This window comes from Petromyzon marinus, chromosome 59 (genome assembly GCF_048934315.1).
Source record: "Petromyzon marinus isolate PM22_M1 ecotype Great Lakes invasive population chromosome 59, UKy_Petmar_22M1.pri1.0, whole genome shotgun sequence".
NCBI classification, from domain to species: Eukaryota; Metazoa; Chordata; class Hyperoartia; order Petromyzontiformes; family Petromyzontidae; genus Petromyzon; species Petromyzon marinus.
Genome location: NC_133725.1, coordinates 16458947 through 16475604, shown reverse-complemented (window position 1 = coordinate 16475604; position 16658 = coordinate 16458947). Strand labels below are relative to the sequence as shown.

The 16658-nt window shown below is 51.8% G+C and overlaps 1 long non-coding RNA gene across 2 annotated transcripts; it reads left to right on the top strand.

Annotated features, from left to right (window-relative positions):
- The first annotated feature begins 1283 nt into the window (after positions 1-1283).
- LOC142905896 (uncharacterized) lies at positions 1284-14816 on the top strand. 2 transcript variants are annotated; one of them, XR_012929907.1, is made up of 7 exons: positions 1284-2606; positions 4057-4158; positions 4604-4733; positions 5446-5555; positions 6816-6939; positions 8404-8474; positions 8908-14816. It is a non-coding gene; the product is annotated as an uncharacterized LOC142905896 (long non-coding RNA). The 2 variants fall into 2 exon arrangements; XR_012929906.1 differs by having other exon boundaries at positions 4461-4733.
- The last annotated feature ends 1842 nt before the right edge of the window (positions 14817-16658 follow it).

The following is a 16658-nucleotide window of genomic DNA, read 5'->3' as shown; positions in this document are numbered from 1 at the left end:
ACTAACACCACCACCACTGACAAAGACAGATCCCCCGTATAGCCTGAATATACTGTAGGGGCAATTTCTGCTAGCGAGCACCTATAAAGGTCGGCATGGCACACGAGGGGGTGGGTGGCTAACACCACGCCTGGCCGCCTTTGTCTCCCTAGCGGCGATGTTTACACATCGTACCAGGTATTCATTTGAGGCTGAGTCTACCTAGGGGAGGCCCAGGACCGGTTCAGATAATCGTTACTGGTGTTGGCCGTGAGCGGAAATCGAACCCGGGTCGCCAGGTTTGTAGCGCAGCACGTTAACCGCTACACTACCGCTCCCCTCAACTAACACCACAACTAACACCAGCACTAACACCACTCCTAACACCACCACTAACACTACGAACCCTAAAAACACCACCACCAACATCAACTCCACCACCACCAACACCACCACCACTAACACCACCAATAATACCACCAATAATACCACCATCACTAACACGACCACCACTAATAATACCAACACCACCATCACTAACACCAGCAACAATACCTCGAACAACCACCACCACTAACACCACCATCACTAACACCAACACCACCATTATTAACACCACAAACACCACCACTAACACCACCATCACTAACACCACCACCACTAATACCACCAACATTAACACCACCACTCCTCCTGCTAATACAGGACATCAAAGACAACGATCCTCATAGAGCCTTAACAGGCTGAAGGGGCAAGTGCTGTTAGCCAGCAGTACGTATGAAGGCCGGCACGGTACACGAAGGGGTGGGTGGTTAGCACCACGCCCGACCGCCTTTGTCTCCCCAGTGGCGATGTTTACGCATCGCACCAGGTACTCATTTGAGACCGGGTCACTGCTACACACAGACTCACACAGACCCACACACACGTACACAGACTCACACAGAGAGACTCACACAGAGACTCACATAGAAAGACTCACACAGAGACTCACATAGAAAGACTCACACCACCACCGCCACCACTCACCCACAGCTCGGTTCCACGCCTAACGGCCAAACTGCCAGGGGAAGCACGTGGCGCGAGACGCGGTGTGGTGTAATAGCCATTAGCTCCTCCCCCTCACCTAAGCTCCTCCCCCATGCTCCCCCTTTCCCCCCTTGCCCCTCCCCCTTCACATCCCCCCATGCCCCCCCACAACCCCCCTCCTCATGCCCCTCCCTCGCGAACCCCCCCCCCTCACGCCCCATTGCCCACCCCCTCCCCCGCTGCTACTTCCGGTCAGGCAGGGGGCGAGTGGAGGCGGCGCGCGCTGTGGATTGTGGGTGGCGAGCGGCTGATTTGGTTTCCCGCTCACGGCCACCGTCAGTGGGTCGCGAAATCTTCTGAAGCGGCGGCTCGCTGGGCCTCCTCTACGTCGACTCAGCCTGAAGGTCAGAACCTCGCGCGGTGTGCACACATCAGCAGTGGCGGCGGTGGTGGGAGGAGACAGAGGAGGAGGCGCCTGGCCCACAGCCGTCACGTCCTAGACGCCTGCTGAGTTCACGGCGCTGCTTCAAGCAGAGCCCGGCCCTGCTGCTGCTGCTGATGAGGCGCTGACGGTGGAAACCGGCCCCAGAGTGGCCCTCGTGTTGAGCCATAGCTGATGAGAGGCACTCCCAGACTGCCGTGTGTTTTTATCCCTGGAGGGACGGGTTTGTTGTGGAGGCGAATCGCCTGCTGCTGGAAAAGGCATCCACTAGAGGAAGCTATATAGAGGTATTTGGTCTACTCTTCCACGCTGGTCCGGACGTGTTGGAGCAAAGTGGCCATGCCCACACTTTACCCCACCACACGCAGGGCGTTAGCTCGCTGGACTTGCAATGCAGAGGTGCAGGTTAGATTTCATTCCCACTCACACACCCACCGACACTCACTCAGCCACCCACTCAGCCACTCTCTGGGCATCTATGAATAAGAGCTTCATAGCTCATCGGATTCCTCCAGCAAAAACATACTGATTCTCACCCACCCACTCAGCCATTCACCCACCCACTCTGGCACTCATCCACTCACCAATTCACTCAGCCACCCACTCGGCCACCCACTCAGCCACCCACTCTCGCACCCACTTCGTCACCGGTCACCCACTGCCACCGGTCACTCACTCTGCCACCGGTCACTCACTCTGCCACCCACCCACTCTCTCACCAACCCACCGACTCTCTTGCCAACCCACCGACTCTCTCGCCAACCCATCCACTCACCCACAGGGAGACACAAGGAGACAAGGGGACCCACATGGTGTGAGAGTGTATCAGCATCATTGTGGTTGTTGTGGTGGTTATGTTGGTTGTTATGGTTGTGGTGGTTATGGTTATATTTGTGGTTATGGCGATTATGGTCGCAGTGATTGTGGTTATATTTGTTGTGGTTATAACCCGCGATGTATTTCGTCGAGGATGGATGCCGCCGCGTGCAGGAGTTGGGCGAGGCGGGAGTGAGCCACCTGAAGCGCCCTCTCCGACGGTGGTGAGCCGCCGGGCGGCCGGGCAGTGAGCAGCTCGGCCGGCGTCGCTTCTCCTCCCCCTTCCGGGGCTGCCAACCCCGGTGGTGTTGAGTCGTCCTCCTCTTCCACTGGAGCCCTGGTACGAGTTTTTCTTCGCGTCTCCATTATAGCGATTCATCTTACTATTTGGCTACTTCTGACGCCAGTTGTAGTGGGTGGAACGGAGAGCGAGACTTACCGAAAGAACCAAAGAGTATGAACTTATATGGTTTATTTAACCTATTTTTAGTGGTTTGCTACCATTCCCTTTGCACTCCTATCGTTTTTGTATTGTTTGTTGTTGTGACGTTATGACCCCGTGCCCCCTACTGGCACATCTGTGATCAAAGAGCTTTATAGCTCATTGGATTCCTCCAGCACAGAATCAATACCGATTCTGATGAGACCGGAACGAACACGTTTGAATCGAATCGCGTACTTCGCTTTACTAAAATAGTTGTGGAATCGATTCTTGTGGAATCTGTTCTCGTGGAATCGAATCATCGATATTAATTACAGAGATTCACCATCGATATTAATTACAGACATTAATCAACGACGTCGCTAGGAGTATCGTGGTGCCGCTCTGCAAACCTTCGGGCTACTATCAAAGGTTTGTTCATGAAGCCATCCAGATATATAAACACAGACATAACTTCAACCGAGAAGATGGATACCAATTGAGTAATCATTGGAAGAATGTTATTAACCAGGTAAGACCTTAACTGCTTTATGGTGTTGCCTTAACTTTCCGCATCTCTAATTTCTTAAGCTTCCCACTCCCAGCCCCGCTCTCTTCAGCACTCCCCTCCTCATACCCCCCCCTCTCTATCTCTCCTCCCTGATCCTCCCCCCTTCTCTTACCTATATAGTCTCTTGTTTACAGCAGCTCTTTTGCCCACGTCGGCAATTGTTTCTTGCTGTGGTTTGTCCCACCTGATGATGGACGCTTGTGTTGCGCCCGAAACGTCGTGATTTATTTTATTTTATATTTTATGCGTATGTGACTTTACCGAAAGAACAAAAGAGTATAGCCCAAGAGAGTTTGTGTAGGTGGGAGCGGTGGTGTAGCACAGTAGGGGGCACAGGTGGTGCATCGGCCAGTCATCTCAGTCAAGCAACCAATGGCAACCTGGGTCTGTCTGTCTGTGACCTCCTGCTGCTTCATGTGGCCTTAACCTGCACGTAGCCTGGCACGAGCGCCGTGGTGACATCTCCACCACTTCGTGGCGAATGGCGGTTGTTGTTTATGGTCGTCTCGCGATTAGCACTACGCTGCACTACTAACCCAGCGACCCGAGTTCAATTCCCGCTCAAGGCCAACACTGGTGACGATTCCGTTCCTGGGCCTCCCCTTGGTCAACTCAGCCTCAAATGAGTACTTGGTGCGTTGTGTAAACATCGCCACTGGGGAGATTAAGGTGGCCAGATGTGGTGCTGGCCACCTACCCCCCTTCGTGTATCAAAGGTGCTGCTCGTTAACAGCACTTGCACCCGACAGTCCTGTCGAAGGCTACATGGGGGATCTTTGTCTTTGTTTGGTGGTGCAGCTGAGGAGGGGCAACTGCACGGCGAGTACCTCTACCGCAAGGCGCAGGAGGCCAAGAAGATCCTCGTAGAGGAGAAGGCGCGGCTCAAGAGGGCGCTCGATGGTAACGGGCGGCGAGACGGATCTAGAGATGGGCTCGCGACGACAAGACGGACGAGAGACAGCGAGACAGACTAGAGACGTTGAGACACGCAAGACAGACTAGAGACGGATCTAGAGACAATGAGACACGCAAGACGGACTAAGATGGGACAAGACGGTCTGACAATACAGGCGAGAAGACAACCGCGCGTGGAAAGCGTTTCCGAATGAATCCATGCGTGCGCATGATTTTTCTTCCTTGTTAATTCTCCCCTGCCCGCCCCCCACCCACTGCCCCCTGTCCCCCTGACGTCGTCACCGAAGAAAACCTGGTGCTGCCTACGGACCTGCGGTGGGAGGCGCTTGAACTCCAGAAGGCCGTGGAGTTCGACCAGGGAGGGGAGGGTGATCTCACATCCCTCACCATCACGTCTCCTCGCATCTCTCTCTCTCTTCCTTCCCGCGAGACTCTCGAGGCAGGGGGATAAGCGTCGCGCGTCTCCGCCCGCTAGACACGCCGAGTTGGCGCGCATCCCCGGCTCGCCGTCGGTCCTTCCTGCCAAGCGGTGGCACCGTGTTTTGCCGCGGAGGTTCGCGGTTCGAGAACGGCGGGCCCTCAACCCCCCCCCCCCCCCCCCACCGGTTTAATGGGTTTAATGCCGCAGTTGCGTTGACCGTAAATACTGCACGGCGATTGCTTCCCAAGTGGACTTTGAAAAATCCCGTGGCGTGAACGTGGAAAAGAGTCGGCCGTGTGTGTGGTGGCTGGCGTAAATTTTGGTGGAATGTCGAATGAAGGCCGTGGTCACCACATCACGTGTGCTTCTGGAGCAGTCTTCCTTGTCGAGCGGTCTTCCTTACAATATTAGGAAGCCACTGGAGCTTTGCACTTTTAAATCATCGTCTAGATTGACAAACTCATTTCTTGAGAACTACTTTTTGTGGTTAGTTTGTCACACTTCCGATTACCACGGTTGGCTACGTGCTGTAACAAAGAGGTTTAACATGCACTGACCCACTCATTCACTCGCTCATCATTTTACTCAATTTATCCACTCACCTGCCATATCACCCACCCACTCTTGCAATTGGGACTCATCCAGGTCTCATTAGTGCTCAGCTCGCTACACAAAATCAACGCGATCACTGCAGAGTGATATTCTAAACCATTCCTGGTCGCTCCTTCCATCCACCCACACACACACCTTCACTCACCTGCACGGGGAAGTATGGCAAATGATAACCTACCCTCTCCTTCCCCCCTGCCCCATCTACCACCTCTTTCTATCCACCCCCCCCGTGTCAGTAGGAGTGAGCAGCCACATGGATGACGAGTACCGCTGAGCCGGCGTGAAGGACCCACACATCATGGCGACGACCTCACGCGACCCCAGCTCCCTCCTCAAGCAGTTCATCAAGGTGCGGGCACGGGGTCACAGGGGCTACAGGGTTTGGGGTCACACGAGGAATGTGGGTCCTCGTGTATTGCATGTGTACAAGCGCGCAAAGACAGAGGTCCCCCATATAGCCTTAACAGGCTTTTGGGACAGGTGCTGTTTGCGAGGGTATAGGTGGCTAGCACCACAACTGGCCACCTTTATCTCTCTGGTAATGATGTTTACACACCGCACTAGGTACTCATTTGAGGCTGAGTTGATCTAGGGGAGGCCCAGGACCAGGTCAGATAATCGCCGCTGGTGTTTGCCATGAACGGAAATCAACCTCGGGTCACTAGGTTTGTGGGGCAGCATGCTAACTGCTAAATTACCGCACACACACACGTGTTCTCTATCGGCTTTACAATCAGTTCCTTGCACCTCACACGAGCCGTGTCGACCAATCATCGGGCTTGTGCAGTGTGAGACAACTCGCATCCGTTGAGTTAACCAGAAGAAATCTGGTTGTTGATGAAAGGTGGAGGCTGTGTGGGGGGGGGGGGTCGTAAGTGGTGGAGCATTGGACACTTTGGTTTGGTGCATGCAGCTTTTGTCAACTTCATTCCTCGCGATTCAGTCCGCCTTTTCCCGATGACCGATCCCTTCCATTCATCGAAAATGTATCTTCTGTAGCACTACGCACGGTCGGTGGTCACGGAAAGATGTACCATTGGGGGCGCCACTGTGGCGAGATGTTAACTCCCTCACCTGGTATACAGGAGGTCGCAGGTTCAATCCTGACCCTGATGCCTGCTGTATATTTGGAGTTGCGTGCCTCTTTCCGAGGAGTCGCGTGGATTTCTCTCCAGGTCCTCCGGTTTTTCCCTCCGCATTTAGAATCGACGTCCGTTTAAGAGTATTTGGCTGCTATAAATTTCCACATGACGATAAGCCACTTAGTTGAGCTATGATTTGTGGCCAGGTCGCTTCTGGAAAAGAGCTGCATAGCTCAGTGGGCCTTACCTGGTAAAATAAAAATAGTAAAGTTTTTACAATGGTGCATCCCAGTTGTGCCAACACGGGGTTTGGCGACCCCGTATACCGGCACGGCTCGGCTCGGCTTCCGCAATGGAAAAAACAAACAACACAACCCGAGTCGGATACAGTGGGGGGGTGGGAAAGTGGGGGGGCGAAAGCAGCGTGGCCGGGACGGACGCCGGTGGGAAGAGCGGACTCGGCGTGTGACCGCTTGCTGTCATGTTACCACACCACCACCACCACCACCCTCCCACCACCACCGCAGGAGATGAAGCTGATCCTGCCGAACGCTCAGCCGATGAACCACGGATGCCACAAGCTGCAGGCGCTGGTGTGGGCGTGCTGCGCCAACGCCGTCAACGACTTCATCGTCCTGCATGAGCACCGCGGTATGCCAGGCACGCGCACGCACCGCAGTCGACAAAGCTCCCCCGTGTAGCCTTTAACAGGCTGTCAGGGCAAGTGCTGTTTGTCGAGCGACCTACGAAGGCCGGCAGGGCACGCGGCGGGGTGGGTGGTGTGGTCATTACCGCATCTGGCCCCTTTTGTCTCCCCACTGTCGATGCTTGGACACACCGGAAGTCGAAGTCAGGTCACCGGATTTGTGTAATGAGATAGCCACTCCGCTCCCGCTCCCCGGTGTGATGCATGGTGTGACGTGTGTGATGTGGTGCAACAGACGGGGGATGGAGGTGTATTTAGCTGTGCGTACGATGTGCGGTGTGTAGTATGACGCTGCAGACGGGGAATTGTGGTGTCTTAACTGTGTATGTGGTGTGATGTGGTATGATGCCGCTGATGGAAGGGCAGTGTGTTTAACTCTCCAGTACAGTCTGTGTGACACCTGTTGTGGTGTGTCTAACTTTCCGGCGTGCTGTTCATGTGACACGTGGTACGATGCCACGGTGTACTTGACACTCTCGAGCGTGGTGATGCGGCACGACATCTGGACGTGGACATGATGTCCGAGGCATTCCCACACCTCGTGATGCACAACTTCACGTCGCGACTCGGAAAGAGGGTGCATGCGGGCACCGTGCCAGTCTCACCCACATCTTCCTCCCCCATCCCCAAAGCACAAAGATCCCTCGTATAGGCTATAACCCTTTCTCATTTCCATGATGTACATATACGTCGTCGAAACGGAACCGTAAGAAAAACTCAAGTACGTCTTCTGACCTGAAGACATACCGAGGCTCCCATAAGACCATGCGGGAGGGCGTGTGGCACAGTTTTGTTCCATAGAGTGCCGGTCGTGTCACTACGGTTCTCTGCGGTGAGGGCAACGCCTTTTAAAAACAGCAGCGCTACGCCTCTATAAATAAAATTAACGCCGAGCCGCTCGCGCGTACCGAGATTCAGCGGTGGACGTGACACCTACCACCCGGCAACTTGCAGATGTCTCGGAATGGGAAAGAGTGAGCAGACTTTTGGGCCAGGTGCTGTGTGTCCGCCTGTATATTCGGAATTTGCATGTTCTCCTCCTTGTCACTTTGATTTTTCTCCGGGTCCTCCGGGTTTTTCCCTACACATTTAGAAACTTGAATTTCGAGTATTTTGCTGCTATACATTTTTATGTGAAAAAGAGCTACATAGCTCAGTGGTAAAATAAAAATAGTTTCGTTTTACTTTAGTTTTCGAGCAACAGCACAGAGTTTTTATTTAACGCCATCTCTGAAGCTGAAGGCGCGTAATGTTGTTCATTTGTTAATGCATCTGCAGTTTTAAACAGGGTGGCCGCTGGCCTCTAACTGGCAAACGTCTGCGAGGACGCGTAATGAGAGTCCAGCGCCGTCCGTGTAACTTGCCGCGACCCCTCCCGTGACGTCTGTGCCCCCCCCCCCTCGCAACAGGTACAACGTCTACAAGCTCGACGGCAAGGACATCGAGTTGAAGGAGGTGGGACCGTGATTCGAGATGGAGCGTAAGTCTGCCTGACACATTGTTACTCGTCTCCACTGTACACCTCTGCAGAGGCGGTGGAAATTCCACATTCGTTGTGGACTTCCCTACGAAGTGGTTGTAAATTTTATCGACCCCTGAGAGGATGATGGGCTGAATGTAAGAGTCTAGCCTCGGGCCAGGTGGCCCGCGGGTGACTTGTAGAGCGGATCGGAACTTGAGTCGGTGGGGTCGCTGCTCTGGTCGCATTCGCTGTACCGTGACCCGACTCGCATTCCCCCACCCCGGATGCGATGTGTAAATTCAAATATGATCGGACGTAATGCTGGCCACCCACACCCACCCCTTGGTGTGCCGTGCTGGCTTTCCTACATGCTAACACACGAACAGCGCTTTTCCCACGCCGTCTGTTAAAGGCTGCATGGGGGGGATCTTTGCTTTTGTGTGTCGCGCAGTCTACGAGATTAAACTGGGCACGCTGGACAACGCGGCCACCGCCGAGGTGGAGTGGCCTTGGCGACCGTACATGAACACGGCGAAGAAGAGGAAGTTCCTGAGCGTGGAGTGAGGGAGGGGGACGACTTCCCCCCCCCCCCCACGGGCCTGGGGGGAGGGGCATTGGGGGGGGGGTTGTCCCTGGAAAGCCGGAGTTGGAGTCGAACCTCGCGGCGCTCTCCGCCGAGGCTCGAGACGTTGAGGAGAGGTCGCCGCGTGGATAGGGCAGTGCGTGAATCGCTGTTCCAACCCTCGTCACACACGCGCATTATACGCGTCACACACACATTGCGGATGTACATTTATCAAACACAAACATGCACATCGTCGCATGCGTCGCACACAGAAGCACACAATTGCACAAAAGACAAAGGTACTCCGTATCACCGTTAACAGATTGCTGGAGCAAGTGCTGTTAACGGGTAGCACCTATGATGGCCGGCATGGCACAGAAGTGGTTGTGTGGCCAGCCCCACGTCTGGCTGCCTTTGTCCTCCCCAGTTTTGCGATGTTATACACACCCCACACCACGTACTCAGATGGCTGAGTTCGTAGTGCGCTAACTGCTGCACCACCGCTCCCCAAACGGTGTACATACACGCGTACACAAAACGAAACATTAACATTTATTTAAGTAAGAAAAAAGAAAATACCAAGTCAGGCAGATGGAGAAAGTGGCGTGTCGCCGTGCACAGCACCGCTCTCGTAGCTACTCACCTAGGGTGGGAGCTCTTGGCTTCAATGCCACCCGGGATGTTTAGATGTGAAAACCTGCCATAAATAATATTTTTGGGAAGTCACAAGCGCCTTAAGTTGCATCTCATCTCGACCATTTTAATGGGCACCCCCCCCCCCCTGTAGCTGTCCCCCTGTGGCACAAAATAAACTAACAAAACGAATCTCTTTTTATTTTACCAGGTAAGGCCCACTCAGCTGTATAGCTCTCTTTCAGGAACGACCGGGCCACAAATGAAAGCGCTATAAAGTGGCTTGTCACGCAGAAATATATAGCAGCCAAATACTTTTAAACGCATGTTTCTAAATGTGGAGGGAAAAACCGAAGGACCCAGAGAAAAATCCACGCGGTCACGGGGAGAACATGCAAACTCCAGATATACAGGCGTCGGGATTTAACCCACGACCTCTATACCAGGCGAGGCCCCAAGGTGAATCAGCACTTGGCCTGCGAGCGGGTATTATTAGTCTGTCAGTAGGGGGTAATGATTCCGGATTTCAGTCTCAATTGAAACTGAAATCTGGAACACTTTTGTCATATTTTGCTCGTCTAAGTGTGTTCATAAAATACAAGTTTGGTCATTGAGAGAGTTATAAATGTCCTATACGCATTTCATGTTTATTGTGTTTATTGTATTTAATGTATGAAGAAAATACATCGAGGCCACATGACCCGTGGCCACCGCCACTTCAACCGTGGCCCCACCACTTCAACCGTGGCCCATTGGCACGTTGATGTGTGGCTCTGCCTTCACCTGTGGTGAGAATGAGACCAGAAAAATTACAGGAGGCCGACTCCATATGAGTCCGTCGCGCTCTGGATCTCGCTAATGGGACGTCGGATGAAAATAAAACATGGAAGCGACAAGTTTCTTCTCTGGCGAGGACATTCCCACAAGATTGCCGCCTTTCCCAATTAATGGAATTTGCCCCAACAGCACCCTGATCCAAACCAGCGGGAGCTGAAATCTTCCAGAAGGTTCAGGATTTATTGGTACAATCGTTCGGATGTTGGTGTCCGCATGGACTTGCATTTAAAACCCCCGGTCCGCTTGACGTCTTTTAAACAATACCTGTGGTCGGGTCCGCTCCCCCACCTTTCTATCCCCTGCTTTTTTTATAACCGGTGTAGTATATGTTGACGGTGTGTGCGTGTATCACAACGTGATGTAACCGGGCCCTCGAATTGCCTCAAGAAATGAATAAACAACACCTGTCGCTTTGCTGTTGTGATGTCACCACGAGACGCCGAATGACGGTGGGACGGCGTCGTCGCACTCGTCGAGTGGACAAGGGCTCCGTGAAATGACGGTGCGGATTGCGCCAAGCGTATAGAGGTCGCTGATTGCGCGCCCCTGTGGCTCGACCACTCGTGGGTCCACCTCAAAGTTCCTGTGCCCATTTGAACCTCATTGCCTGCGATGATGCTGCTGCTGCCATGGAAGAACACACGTGGCGCCCTCTTGTCTCTCCATGTTGTCTTTCACGTCCCATCGCAGTTTTCAGGTCACTTGATGTTTACAGCCTCCGGTAAGGAGGCAGTGAGGTTCAGCCGCTCGATTTTTCTTCCTTTAGTGCACAGTACCGTACACGGATACGGGCACAGTACGACACCGTAGCTTTATTGATTGTTCAACAAAAAAGACCATCCCTCGCCCAATCTAGTTACCTATACGGTGTAATATATCGCGAGACATTTGTTAACGTAAAAAAAATGGAACTGTAATGCTGAAAATTATACTCCATGAAACTCGGGGTTTTATGGAGTATCTGAGGGCTTCTCAACGCTTCATGCCTCGCCCCCACTGATGCCCTCTTCTCCCCACTCCTACTACTGACGATTGTATGTAGGGTGTGTAGGCATTTACTTACGACTGTTGTATGTAGGGTGGTGGGGTGGTGGTGGTGGTGGTGGGAGTAAATGAGATTTAAAACTGGGTGCTCAACTTGAACTCACCACCACTCACATCATGTATGCACTCATCCGCCATCTTGCTCACTGACCCTGTTTCCGTGTTGATGGTGTGAGTCCGTATTGATGCTGTGAGTTTGTTGATCGTGTGAGTCTGTTGATGCTGTGAGTCTGTGTTGATCGTGGGAGTCTGTGTTGATCATGTGAGTCTGTGTTGATGCTGTGAGTCCGTGTTGATGGCTCGGGGGCACGGTACAGAAGGGCAGTACAACTGTAGAGTAATAGTTGTCCAGCAGCGGCAACTACGGTGGACGGGGAGTACACACGCCAGTGAGCCTCACGCGGGTTTGTCAGCAGGGCGGAGGCACTGGACAAGGATCACAGAGACCCTGTCTGGAAGACCCTGGAACCCGCTCGTGGGTTGGAGAAGGGAGGCGCGGCCAGGGCGGAGCCAGGCCGCGCCGAGTCGGATAAAAGCAGCGGAGAGCGAGAGCTCGTGGTTGCAGGTTCTGGGAAGTGGAGTCGTCTCGTTGGCACTGTCTTTGCCGACTTGGTCGCTGCCGTCTTCACTAGATAATTGGGCGGCCGGATAGTTGTTGGCTGTCTCGGTCGATGCCGTCAGTGTAACATGGTGAGGGTTGTGTCTAAGCTAGGCTATTTGACTTGGGAGAAGCGAGGGCGAGTCTGTGAACCTGATGGTGTTAAATAAGGAAGGTGCGGAAGGTACGGGAGAGGATGAGGAAGATCGTGGGATGGATGGGGGAGGATGAGAAGATAGTGGGAGGGACGGGGGAGGAAGAAAGTGGGAGGGATAGGAGAGAAAGAAGGAGATAGCGGGGGGGACGGGAGAGGAAGAGGGAGATAGTGGGAGGGAAGGGGGCGGAAGAGGGAGATAGTGGCAGGAAAGGGGAATGAAGAGGGAGATAGTTGGAGCGACTGGGGAAGTAGAGGGAGATAGTGGGAGTGATTTGGGAGGATTAGGCAGATCGGTTAGAGTAAGAAGGTGATAGTGGGAAGGAAGGGGAAGGAAGAGGGAGAGAGTGCGAGGGATTGGAGATGCAGAGGGAGATAGTGGGAAGGATGGGGGAAGAAAAGGGAGATAGTGCGAGGGACGGGAGAAGAGGGAGATAGTAGAGCCAAGTGGGAGGAAGAGGGAGATAGTGGAAGGTACTGGGGAGGAAGTGGGAGATGGTGGGAGGGACGAGGGAGGAAGAGGGAGATGGTGGGACGGATTGGAGAGGTAGATAGTGGGAGGGACGCGGGAAGAAGAGGGAGATAATAGCAGGGACGAGAGAGGAAGAGGGAGATAGCCACTGATGTTCGCCGTGGCCAGAAATTTAAACTCGGTTCACAAAGTTCATGGTGTAGTGGGTGTTGAGGTGGCATATTCTGGCTGGCCAGGAGAAGGCAGTACAGCAAGTGGGATAAGCAACATCTCTGTCTGCATGGGATAGAGGGTTGCCCTTTTGCACGAGTGGGTTTTCTCTGGGTACTCCTGTATCCCCTCATGTTTATGAACGCTCAGTAATTGCCCAATTGAATTATTGCTATGCACCGCGACGTTCGTTTTGCTATGTCATGTGATCAGAATTGGGCGCCACGGTGCCGAGATGTTAACTATTTTGTAGGGTATACAGGAGGTCGTGTATTAAATCCTTACCCTGACACCTTTGTATTTGGAGTTTGTATGTTATCTCCCCGTGGTCGCGTGTATTTTTCTACGGATCCTCCGGGTTTTCCCTCCACATTTATTAACACATGTTTAGAGTATTTGGCTACTAATGTCCACGTAATAAGCCAATTTGTTGAGCTGTAATTGTGTGGCCGCTTCTGAAAGAGAGCTGTATAGCTCAGTGGGCCTTGCCTGGTTAAAGTAAAAAAAAATAGTCAAATAGTTTGCAATTGTTTATATCTGGGATAAATGCACCCGTGGCTTTAATGATGTGGGGATCTGCGCCTGGCATTTTCAGGTGGGATCCGGAGCAATGAATGAGCCCTGACAAGGCAATGGCCCACCCGTTGATTTGCTCCATGAGGAACTTTTAGGGGGCTCGGGACCGTGGCGCCAAGAAGACCAGCTATTGGACCATGGAGGCACCGAAGGGGGCGGTTTCCCCCCCACACGTAACGCTCGCTATCTGGTCGATAAAAACGTATCAATAGGGTCACAGAGCTTGGGCAATCGTTGGTGCCAGCTTACCAAGTGGCTTCCTTCCTGATTGTCTGTGGTTCCTCGCACCTCTGAGGCCTGCTTGATCACGTTATACGTATAAATATTGTTATCAAGTTCTAAGTGTAAATAATAATTGTTGTTATTACTCGCCTGTTCTAAACATACGCCTGTTGTTATCATTCGCCTGTTATCATTCGCCTGTTTTCATTTGCCTGTTATCATTCGCCTGTTTTAATTGGCCTGTTATAATTTGCCTGTTGTTTTCTTTCGCCTGTTGCTACCAAGTAATAAGTATAGTTATTGTTGTTGTTATCATTCGTGGTGCACGTCTCAAATCCAGCACTGGGGAAGGCAGCGAGGGTTCGTAAATCACCGCACAATGATGTTGTGAAATCCTCTTCCCGTGGGCGTCGAGGTGCATAACCTGCCTCGCCAGGAGAAGGCAGTACAGCAAGTGGACTCATCGCCATCGTCACCTGTACGGTTTAAAATGCTGCCCCTTCACACACGTGGCTTTTCTCTGGGTGCTCCGATTTCCCCCACTTGTACAAACACTCGTTATTAATTAGCCAATAATGCCTCCATACATAGAGTACCGTAGAGCCTGGACAATCGTTGGTGCTGGCTCACCACGTGGCTTCCTTCCTGCATGTCTGTGGCTCCTCGCGCCTCTTGAGTCGTTCTTGTGAGCGCTATATAGCTTTAAATAATAACTACAAATACTCGCCAGAAGGTGGTGACGCAAGCCTGCGATCCAGCACTGTAGAAGGCAGCAAGGGTTGGTGGATCACACAGTAAATATTGTGAAACCCCCTTCCCGTGGACATTGAGGTGCCTTCTCCTGGCTGGCCAGGAGAAAGCATCTGACTGGCCAGGAGAAGGCATTATAGCAAGTGGGATCATTGCCATCGTCACCTGTACGGTTTAAAATGCTGCCCCTTCACATACGTTTGTTTTCTCCGGGTGCTCCGGTTTCCCCCCACTTGTGTAAGCATTCTTTATTCATTGATTGAAAACATCTTACAATAAAAACCAAATTCAGGACCTTACTATGACTCAGCGTGGCTTTCCTGGAGTAAGTCTAATTATTATTATAAAGAATTACAGGGGCTGTATGATGACACGACTAGAAAGCTGGCTTGCACTGCGGGGAGCTTAATAGTCAACTTGGATTCCGCACCCCTCACTGTCCTTTTTAAGTTCAGTTTGTGCACTTAAGACTCGCACAAACAACCATACTCAGAGAACCATAGATTCCCACTCAGACCCAGAACCAGAAACCCATAGACTCCAACAGAGACCCATACATTCCTTCAGACACTCAGACTCATACGGCGACCCTATATACTGACACAGGGATCCATAGACTCAGACAGAGATCCATACACTCACAGAGGCCCACAAACTCAGAAATCCATAGACTCGCACAGAGGTCAATAGAATTTAAATCTGAATATTTATTTACACTGGATGAATCCGATGAGCTACAAAGATCTGTTTTCACAGCTGTCCAATCGGGCAGGTCAGAACATAACTAAAAAAATACAAAAAATGACAGGAAAGACAAACTGTTCAAAAATAAACAAATTAAACTAAACTATTTTAACCTTTATTTGAAGCTTTCCTGACTGCAGGAATCCATACTCTTTGTTTCTTTCGGAAAAGTCACGTAGGTATAAAATAAATAAAATTAAACAAATCACGACGTTTCGATAGCAACATAAGTGATATTTTCAGGTGGGACAACCACAGCAAGAAAATGCTGAAGTCGGCGGGAGAGCTGCCGTGGCAAGAGGTTATACAGGTATGAGATGGGGGAGGAGGCAAGGGGGGAGAGAGAGAGGGGAGGGTGTGGGGTAGGGATAGGAAGGGGGGCCGCGTGAGCGCTAGGAGAAGAGGACGTGAGGCTGGGGTGGGGGGACGTGGGCGGGACTAGCAGTAATCGGCACGTAATGATGGAAACAACAACACAAGTTAAGGCATTACCTGGTTGATAACATCTTTCCAGTGATTGTTTAATTTGTATCCATCTTCTCGATTGAAGTTTTGTTCTTGGCCTCGGAAAATAACAATATCATGCGAGCCCACAGCGTTATAACAATGGCCACTACGGCAGAGGTATTGGTTCTGCCATGTTTCAGATCCGCCTTGTGTTCGCGAACACGGTCCGAGACGTGTCGTTTTATTTCTCCAACGTAACTGCGGCCGAAGTTACAACTCAGTTTGTAGACTCCAGGGTTTAGACAAAACTTCAACCGAGAAGATGGATACAAATTAAACAATCACTGGAAGGATGTTATCAATCAGGTAATGCCTTAACTTGTGTTGTTGTTTCCATCATTACCTGCCGGTTTTACTGCTGCCCCGCCCATGTCCCCCCACCCCAGCCTCACGTCCTCTTCCCCTAGCGCTTACGTGCCCCCCCCCTCTTCCTACCCCACCCCCCCCTTTTCTCTCTGTCCCCTTGCCTCTTCCCCCTGCTCTAAACACTATAACCCCTTGCCATGGCAGCTCTCCCACCGACTTCAGCATTTCTTGCTGTGGTTGTCCCACCTGATGAAGATCGCTTGTGTTGCGATCAAAACGTCGCGATTTGTTTTATTTTATTTCTACCTATGTGACTTTACCGAAAGAACCAAAGAGTATGGATCCCTGCAGTCACGAAAACTTCAAATCTACATTTAACACCCATACCCTCTAAAGAACTAACCCTCAAGACGCCTAACCCTTAAAACACCTAAACCCCTAAAACGCTAACCCTCTAAACACATAACACTCTAAGCCCCTAACCCTCTAAACCCATAATAAATATATTTTCGGGTTAGATCGTGTAAATATAAATGTGTCGTTAAACCAGACACCACCCGACACAGCCAATTAGTAAAGTTTGT